Raw genomic sequence first — 10000 nt, 5'->3', positions numbered from 1 at the left:
ATTGCTGAAACAACATAAAGCCTTAACTTAAGAAAGCCACTCAACATCCCAATCCACATATGGTATATTGCCATCGGACGGGACCAGAGCGCTAGCGCGCGGCGCCCGTTAAATGATTTTTGCCGAGCCCGAGAGCGGGTCCAGTGCGCTCAGGGGAACACGCCACGAAGTTCCGCGCCCTCGCTGAGTCTCTACTCCTCACGTGGAAAGAGATATGAATAATCAAAGTTTGGGCCTTTTATCCGCAATTTTTCATCAGTCCACCAGGTGGCACATGGAATGTCCCAACACATGTATATTATATTGGGTTTGGGATGGGGTATTTCCGGCCTCCGAATATATTGGAAGTGGGATGGTTGTCCAATTGCTGTCAAATATATTGGAAGTGGGATGGTTGTCCAATTGTAATATATTCTGATGGTGTCAAATACATTGGAAGAGGGATGGTTGTCCAATGGCAATATATTCTGATGGTGTCAAATATATTGGAAGTGGGATGGTTGTCCTGATGGTGTCTAATATATTGGAAGTGGGATGGTTGTCCAATTGCAATATATTCTGATGGTGTCAAATATATTGGAAGAGGGATGGTTGTCCAATTGCAATATATTCTGATGGTGTCAAATATATTGGAAGTGGGATGGTTGTCCTGATGGTGTCTAATATATTGGAAGTGGGATGGTTGTCCAATTGCAATATATTCTGATGGTGTCAAATATATTGGAAGTGGGATGGTTGTCCAATTCCCATACATCCTGATGGTGTCAAATATATTGGAAGAGGGATGGTTGTCCAATTGCAATATATTCTGATGGTGTCAAATATATTGGAAGTGGGATGGTTGTCCTGATGGTGTCTAATATATTGGAAGTGGGATGGTTGTCCAATTGCAATATATTCTGATGGTGTCAAATATATTGGAAGTGGGATGGTTATCCTGATGGTGTCTAATATATTGGAAGTGGGATGGTTGTCCAATTGCAATATATTCTGATGGTGTCAAATATATTGGAAGTGGGATGGTTGTCCAATTCCCATACATCCTGATGGTGTCAAATATATTGGAAGTGGGATAGTTGTCCAATTCCCCTATATCCTGATGGTGTCAAATATATTGGAAATGAGATGGTTGTCCAATTACCATACATCCTTATGGCTTCAAATATATTGTAAGTGGGATGCTTGTTCAATTACCATATATATTGTGTCAAATATGTTCAAAGTGGGATGGTGTCCCATCACTACATATTGTCATCAGAGCACGTTTTAGGAAAACATAATTGTAATGTCTAAAAATACATTTAGCCATATATCCCATGACTCCCTGATCTCATATCTGTCTTTGGAGTTGTAAAATTCTACTGTCCAAAATCCATATATTTTTTTTGACTTGAATATATTGGAAGTAGGATTATCAGATCTCAGCTTCAGAACAACATAAGAGGTTTTTACAAACGGGTCTATCTTTGTCTGGGTCTATCTTACTCAGCGTGTGAGTTTGGAGAAGATTGGAGAGAATAAATATTTTCACTCAAAAAAACTAAAAGGGGTCCCCCTATGAGTTGTTTTTAAGTGAAAAAATTTATGTCCTCCAATCATCTCCAAACTCACACCCTGAGTTGATGACACTCAGACTTAGACGAAACTGGTCTTACTTTGAAGATATTTCACTCCTAAGCCAAGATCTGATAATCCAACTTCCAATATATTCCAGTCAAAAAAATATATGGGTTTTTGACAGTAGAATTTTACACTTCTAATTACAGAAAAAGGATCAGAGGGACTTGGGCTGTATGGAAACATGTATTTTTTTTAACTATATAAAATGTTTTCCCAAAATGTATAAGTCTTTACTTTAACCATCCCAATTGCAATATATTTGACACAAGTGTTATATATTATATTTAAGCAGTACATTTCTTCGTAGATGTCTTTCAGTAACTGTAAAACATTTATTTTAATTATTTGTAATTTGCTAAGACACATGGAAGACCTTTACATCCCGAGGTAGTGATAGCTTACAACCTGGTCTCACACCTACTTGTGATATAGTCACATATATAGGAGACTGCAATTCATGCTGAAAATATGCGATATGTCACGAATTGCAGATTACTATATCACGAGTAGGTGTGAGACCGGGCTGTAGCTTAACATTACTGGCTGATGTAACTTTGCTAACTGACAAAGCGACACATTTATGTTATGATTAAAACCAATATTTAACAAAAAATATATTCATTAAACACATGAAAAGTGTTGTATTCTAATCAAATGATATTTAAACTCCCGCACGAGTTATGCACAGGGGCCGTGTCTTCATTAATTCAGACTTATTATCCTGGATTTAAGTCCTTTATAGAGTATTTAGTTATTTTTTATAACGTCTCTTCCTTACACATGTAAACAATCGTACACACACAAAAATGCGTGTATTTGTATAACTAAAAATGTGAGTCTGTAAACAAGTTTTAGTCCCCACACCGAGATTATATCCATCTACACACAGACAAAGAGAGAGTCCACCAGTTTCGCTACACTACACTTTGTTTGGGTTTTTATGTACTGTTTCTAATTCTATATTTTTGTTGTGATATCAGTTATAATTGAATATGTATTTTGTCTTGTTCACCAGTGATATTTTTCAGTTACTGTAGTTAAAACAGCATTTAACTAATCCTTACATATTCATGATAGGATTTACATCACACACTGTAGCTGACACGAAACATAAATCCTTTGTGAACGTAGTCCCTACGTTTCATCTGAATTATTCATAACATAGTGAGCGAAGCACTGACCTATGGCTACGTTGAGCCCTACGTGAGCAGTGTGAAGACAGCAATATTAGTAAGCTGATCCCCATAGCAACTGGAAGTTAATTTTTCACAATAAAAAACCTCTGGTGTTTAGTACCTTAAAATTTGTAAACATGCATATTATTATATAACTTCATTCATAACATGCTCTAAAGCTTTTCATAATTGTATATCAAACAAACATCACTATTCTCTCACACTATGTGTGTGACACATACTGAGATTTGACATTGATAAATTATGTGCATTCTTTTAATAGCATACTGCTAAACAATACAGTGTCAATACAAACCCATGGTGAAATTAACTTTCCAGATCCTCCTCTTTCTGTAAACGTATTGTATGTTTAACGATACATTAAGTTACTCATGTTTTATTTAATTATGTGTATCTACTTCTATATATAAATTAAGAGAGGATAAATCTCCTTCAAAATGAAATTGAACAAAAAATTCTGAATTAAAAAAGGGCTTTTTCAGCAGTTCAGTGGTGGTTGAAGTGAGGGGTTTATATATATATATATATGTGTGTGTGTGTGTGTGTGCTTTTAAACGTATTTATATATGTATAATGTTAATACAAAATCTCATAAAAAACATGGTCAAATCCAATACGCTTAGAGACCAACGACATTCCATACACCTGGACTCCCATGACTACTGACGAAGAACACTCAGAAAAGTGACACTGAGCCTGCTGTGGGCCAACGCTGTTTTCTGACTGTGACTCTGAGCCGAGTGTAGTCAATTCACAAAAAACATTATAAGAACGCAGTACCAAAGCATGGCTCAATTTTGCATGTAGGTATTTGAGTATACACTAAGTAGGCTACAAGCTTATTGTTTTTAGTCCAATACACTTTATAAACTTGAATTCCTCTGTTTTTTTTTCATTTGTTTTAAATTATGCTCTAAACGTGTTGGATTCTCCGTGTTGACACGTAGCGTATAATTTCGTGTTAACACGTTAAGGTATTGACGCGTTATGAACGTGTTAACACGTTAAGTTTGTGTATTTCGTGAATCATGATGCTTTACTGCCACCAACTGGTGTATGGCGTTATTGCTGAAACAACATAAAGCCTTAACTTACCAAATAACGGAAACAATTCCAGTGTTTAATGTTCTGAACAATGTTTATGAGATTTTGTATAAACATTATACAAACATAATATTTATATAAACATAAATACGTTTAAAAGCGCACACAAACATATATATATATATACCCCTCACTTCAACCACCACTGAATTTACTGCTGAAAAAAGCCCTTTTTTAATTCAGATTTTTTTGTTCAATATAATTTTGAAGGAGATTTATCCTATCTTAACATATATAAGTATGTGGCCACAAATGGGTCCACAATTCCATTTAGACCTAACAGGTGGTGGTGGGGTCTTAGTTCCGAAAAGCCATTTAGTGGACAAAATAGCAGTTGCTTACCTCTTCGTAGTACCACACCATCCCAATCCACATATATGATACGCCGCTTGGTGGACCTTATCGGCCTAGCGCGCGGCGCCCCCTAGACGATTTACTTTGCAGAGCCCGGGGTCGGGTCCTGGGCACACGTGGTGAGAGCTAAAAATCCTCAAAGTTTGGGCCTTTTACCCGCACTTTTGCATCAATCCACCAGGTGGCTCCCGGAACGTCCCGATTCCAATATATTCCATTACAGGCAAATATATTGGGATTGGGATGGCGTATATATTTATCATTCGTTGAAGTGTTTTGTAATGTTTTTAATACTTTTAACATGCCCAACATCCATAGACATTAACATTTTTAAAGTGTTGGCTACTTTGATAAGGCAACACAAACGTCCTTTCACAAAGTTTCCAACTATCTTTGATATATTTATAATGCCAGTAAACCGACAAACACGTAACCACAGTGAGCCAGCCTGTCCTTCTGAAACTCTTGTCCGAACGCCTTACTTTCAAATTTTCAAGTTAGCTAATGTTACTGCTGCATTACTTAAGGTGGAAGCGAAAAATTTAAAAGCTTCTGAGCGAACACCAGTCAGAATGTCAACACTAGAACTATCAGGATTTTCATATACCCCCTTTTTCTACCAGAGGCTGCCAAATGGCAGTGCTGGGGTAATTTGCAACCCATTAGGCCACCTTTTGTTATGTACATTAAGCCACTACTAGGTGCTAAAACGGGGGGATGGGTGATAGTGTGAACTGTGTTGACTGACAAAGCTCTGAGAGTCACAGCAGGCACAGACTTTCAGGAGTTTAGTTTAGGGCAACAGTCTCAACAAATAAAAAATATTTTGGTACTTTGGCAGTTTTCTCAGCTGCTGATAATTATTATTATAATCTTTCAAAAATATAATGAAATAATACTTGTTTATTTAGAATACACACAATAAAGAATTATTTAAGCTTTTTAGTTTATATTTGTTGATCTAATGCAGTATTATTTGATGTGAAACCTACAAAAACCTTGAGAAATATAAATAAAAAAATCAGTTAAGTAAAAATTGCTCAAAAATAGTATTTAAGTTTAATTTGAGTCATATTTACTTGTCAAGAAAAACACTTTGCCAATGGGGTGAGATATTTTGACTTAAAACAAGAAAAAATGTTTTTTAAGGTTACAACATATCAGAGCTATTTTGACTAATCAATATGCCACTTTTTGCACTGTGAAAACAATCCTACATTAGTACAAAGGAGGCAGTTTTTCAAAAGGCAAATTTACTTAAAATCTGAACTTTAGCTATTTTGACAAATCATCAGTGAGAAAACAATCCAAAATTAGTACAAAGGAGGCAGACTTGAGGTGTTTTGGAATTATAGTTCAAATAATGTCTTTGTGTGAGTTTTAGAGAAAGATGACTGCAGACACTGGAAAACTTGTTAATAAAGTGCATAAACTTTATATAATAAACTGCACCAAAGTAAATAGCCTATCTGGCTACATGCTGAGTGAAATAAAATAGAATAAACCTTTCTCACTATAGTACAATATTACAAATATACACGATGGAGGTAACTGAGATGGGTGTGTCAGTGTCAGTCAGGGTGTGTATTCCCTGCCACATACGCCGAGGGTCAGAGGAGGTAAAGTGCTCCTCAATCCAGAGTTTGTAGCAGTGCTTGGCTATAGCTGTTAGTCTCTTCATATTGCCAGGAACTCCAGTGGGCGGTACAAAGGACGCTTGTACCCTGAGCGCTTCTATGCTGAGGGATGCCATGCCAAGAAATCTCGGACCACCAGTCTTGTTTTTTGCCCTTCTTTTGTATGCATTAGGTTTCTCCATTTATGTGCATCTGCTTTTCTTTTTTCTGTAAATCAGGACCGGCGTTTGTAGCAGTGCTTGGCTATAGCTATTCCTCTCCTCAGGTTAGCTCTGGCCAAGCTGTATGCTTCCCGGCGTCCTGATCTGAAGGCAGCATCTCTGGCTTTGAGCAATGTGCGAACCTCTCTGTTTATCCAGGGCATTTGAATAGGGAATGTTAATTGTTATGGCAAACTTAAATTTAATGATTAAGTATCACCAGGAAGAAAGATCGATGCTCAAAGAATTCTTTGAGGAGAAGAGAGGAATAAGACAGACAGTCAAAGTCAGTCCACACAGTTGTTGATGTGTTTCAGGACAGAGTTAGTGTAGGTGTCCAAGTGGATGTGTGAGCCTGTGGAGGCTCGGGCAGCATACTCACTCCAGTCGGTGTGCTGGAACTGTTGCTGAAGGAAGGAGTCAGCCCCATCCATCCAGAACTTTACAGTTCTGGTTGAAGGCTTAATCCTCTGCATGACTGGAGTGTATTTGGGAAGCAGGAACAAAGAAAGATGATTGGAAAGTCCAAGATGGGGGTGGGGTGTTGTTTTGAAGCTGGTTAAAGTCGAACCAATGCTGAATCCGGTGTTTGTGCAGTGAATGTTAATTTCCAAAAGTGTCTGTCTGTCGTAACTGTAGTTCGCAAGAGTTATTTGCGCAAGAAAACTGGAGATAGCTAAGTACAGAAGTATAACATCACTAAAACCGGTAAGACGCTGAGCCTCGCAGTGTGATCGTGACGCCATCTTGGTCCTGGGAGACCAAGGACCATTTCCTATGGATATCAAGGTCCCAGAATCTGGAGGAAGAGAGGAGAGGCACGGAATCCACATTGCTCGAGGTACCCTGTAAAGTTTCCACAGTAAGTGGCGGTTTGGGGTACCATGTCATCTGCTGGTGTGGGTCCACTGTATTTTCTGAGGTCCAAGGTCAACGCAGCCGCCTACCAGGGAGATTTAGATTACTTTATGCTTCCTTATGCTTCCAAGCGGGGTGGGTTAGTGCAGTGTGTAGTGCTGTTGAGAGCGAAGACACCCGCAAGTTCCACAGCACAAGCTCTTAGCACACGGCCAGGTACACCATCAGGGCCAGCTGCCTTCCGTGCATTCACTCTGCTCAGCATGCGACTGACGTCCGAAGTGGAAAGTACAAGTGGGTTGTCGTCGGTGGAGGATCGTTTATTGAAGATATCAATATCATCTGGTCGAAACGAGTGTAAAAGTTGTTCAGCTCATCAGGGAGTGAAGCACTGTTGGTACATGGAACAAAGCTAGTTGGTTTATAGTCAGTCAGGGTGTGTATTCTCTACCACATACGCCGAGGGTCAGAGGAGGTAAAGTGCTCCTCAATCCGGCGTTTGTAGCAGTGCTTGGATATAGCTATTAGTCTCTTCATATTGCCAGGAAATCCAGTGGGCGGTACAAAGGACGCTCGTACCCTGAGCGCTTCTATGCTGAGGGATGCCATGGTAAGAAATCTCAGACCACCAGTCTTGTTTTTTGCCCTTCTTTTGTACGCATTAGGTTTTTCCATTTATGTGCATCTGCTTTTGTTTTTTTTGTGAATCAGGACCGGCGTTTGTAGCAGTGCTTGGCTATAGCTATTCCTCTCCTCAGGTTAGCTCTGACCAAGCTGTATGCTTCCCGGCGTCCTGATCTGAAGGCAGCATCTCTGGCTTTGAGCAGAGTGCGAACCTCTCTGTTCATCCAGGGCTTCTGATTAGGGAATGTTAATTATTATGGCAAACTTAAAATTAATGATTAAGTATCACCAGGAAGGAAGATTGACGCTCAAAGAATTCTTTGAGGAGAAGAGAGGAATAAGACAGACAGTCAAAGATTGCGTGAATCCGGTGTTTGTGCAGTGAATGTTAATTTCCAAAAGAGTCTGTCTCTTGTAGCTGTAGTTCGCAAGAGTTATTTGCGCAAGAAAACTGGAGATAGCTAAGTACAGAAGTATAACATCACTAAAACTGGTAAGACGCTGAGCCTCGCAGTGTGATCGCGATGCCATCTTGGTCCTGGGAGACCAAGGACCATTTCCTATAGAAATCAAGGTCCCAGAATCTGGAGGAAGAGAGGAGAGGCACGGAATCCACATTGCTCGAGGTACCCTGTAAAGTTTCCACAGTCAGTGGCGGTTTGGGGTCCCATGTCATCTGCTGGTGTGGGTCCACTGTATTTTCTGAGGTCCAAGGTCAACGCAGCCGCCTACCAGGGAGATTTAGATTACTTTATGCTTCCAAGCGAGGTGGGTTAGTGCAGTGTGTAGTGCTGTTGAGATAGCGTCCTCGGTGGATCTGTTGCAACGATAAGCAAACTGGTGTGGGTCCAGCGTAGCAGGCAGGCAGGATTTCAAGTGAGAAAGAACTAGTCTTTTAAAGCACTTGGAAATTATTGGGGTGAGTGCTACAGGTCGAAAGTCATTAAAGTCTGAAGCAGTAGAATGCTTAGGCACAGGCACAATAATGGCTGACTTAAAGATAGATGGTACAGCTGCCTGGGCAAGCGAAACATTAAAGATGTGAGCGAAGACACCCGCAAGTTCCACAGCACAAGCTCTTAGCACACGGCCAGGTACACCATCAGGGCAAGCTGCCTTCTGTGCATTCACTCTGCTCAGCATGTGACTGACGTCCGAATTGGAAAGTACAAGTGGGTTGTCGTCGGTGGAGGATCGTTTATTGAAGATATCAATATCATCTGGTCGAAACGAGCGTAGAAGTTGTTCAGCTCATCAGGGAGTGAAGCACTGTTGGTAGATGGAACAAAGCTAGTTGGTTTATAGTCAGTCAGGGTGTGTATTCCCTGCCACATACGCCGAGGGTCAGAGGAGGTAAAGTGCTCCTCAATCCGTCGTTTGTAGCAGTGCTTGGCTATGGCTATTAGTCTCTTCATATTGCCAGGGACTCCAGTGGGCGGTACAGAGGACGCTTGTACCCTGAGCGCTTGTTGATGCATTTCAGGACAGAGTTAGTGTAGGTGTCCAAGTGGATGTGTGAGCCTGTGCAGGCTCGGGCAGCATACTCACTCCAGTCGGTGTGCTGGAACTGTTGCTGAAGGAAGGAGTCAGCCCCATCCATCCAGAACTTTACAGTTCTGGTTGAAGGCTTAATCCTCTGCATGACTGGAGTGTATTTGGGAAGCAGGAACAAAGAAAGATGATCGGAAAGTCCAAGATGGGGGAGGGGTGTTGTTTTGAAGCTGGTTAAAGTCCAACCGATGCTGAATCCGGTGTTTGTGCAGTGAATGTTAATTTCCAAAAGTGTCTGTCTGTCGTAACTGTAGTTCGCAAGAGTTATTTGCGCAAGAAAACTGGAGATAGCTAAGTACAGAAGTATAACATCACTAAAACCGGTAAGACGCTGAGCCTCGCAGTGTGATCGCGATGCCATCTTGGTCCTGGAAGACCAAGGACCATTTCCTATAGAAATCAAGGTCCCAGAATCTGGAGGAAGAGAGGAGAGGCACAGAATCCACATTGTTCGAGCTACCCTGTAAAGTTTCCACAGTCAGTGGCGGTTTGGTGTCCCATGTCATCTGCTGGTGTGGGTCCACTTTATTTTCTGAGGTCCAAGGTCAACGCAGCCGCCTACCAGGGAGATTTAGATTACTTTATGCTTCCTTATGCTTCCAAGCGAGGTGGGTTAGTGCAGTGTGTAGTGCTGTTGAGATAGCGTCCTCGGTGGATCTGTTGCAACGATAAGCAAACTGGTGTGGGTCCAGCGTAGCAGGCAGGCAGGATTTCAAGTGAGAAAGAACTAGTCTTTTAAAGCACTTGGAAATTATTGAGGTGGGTTATGCAGTGTGTAGTTCTGTTGAGAGCGAAGACACCCGCAAGTTCCACAGCACAAGCACTCAGCACACGGCCAGGTACACCATCAGGGCCA

Source organism: Hoplias malabaricus, chromosome 16 (assembly GCF_029633855.1).
Source record: "Hoplias malabaricus isolate fHopMal1 chromosome 16, fHopMal1.hap1, whole genome shotgun sequence".
NCBI classification, from domain to species: Eukaryota; Metazoa; Chordata; class Actinopteri; order Characiformes; family Erythrinidae; genus Hoplias; species Hoplias malabaricus.
The sequence above is the reverse complement of the archived record's forward strand: the minus strand, read 5'-3'. Positions refer to the sequence as shown.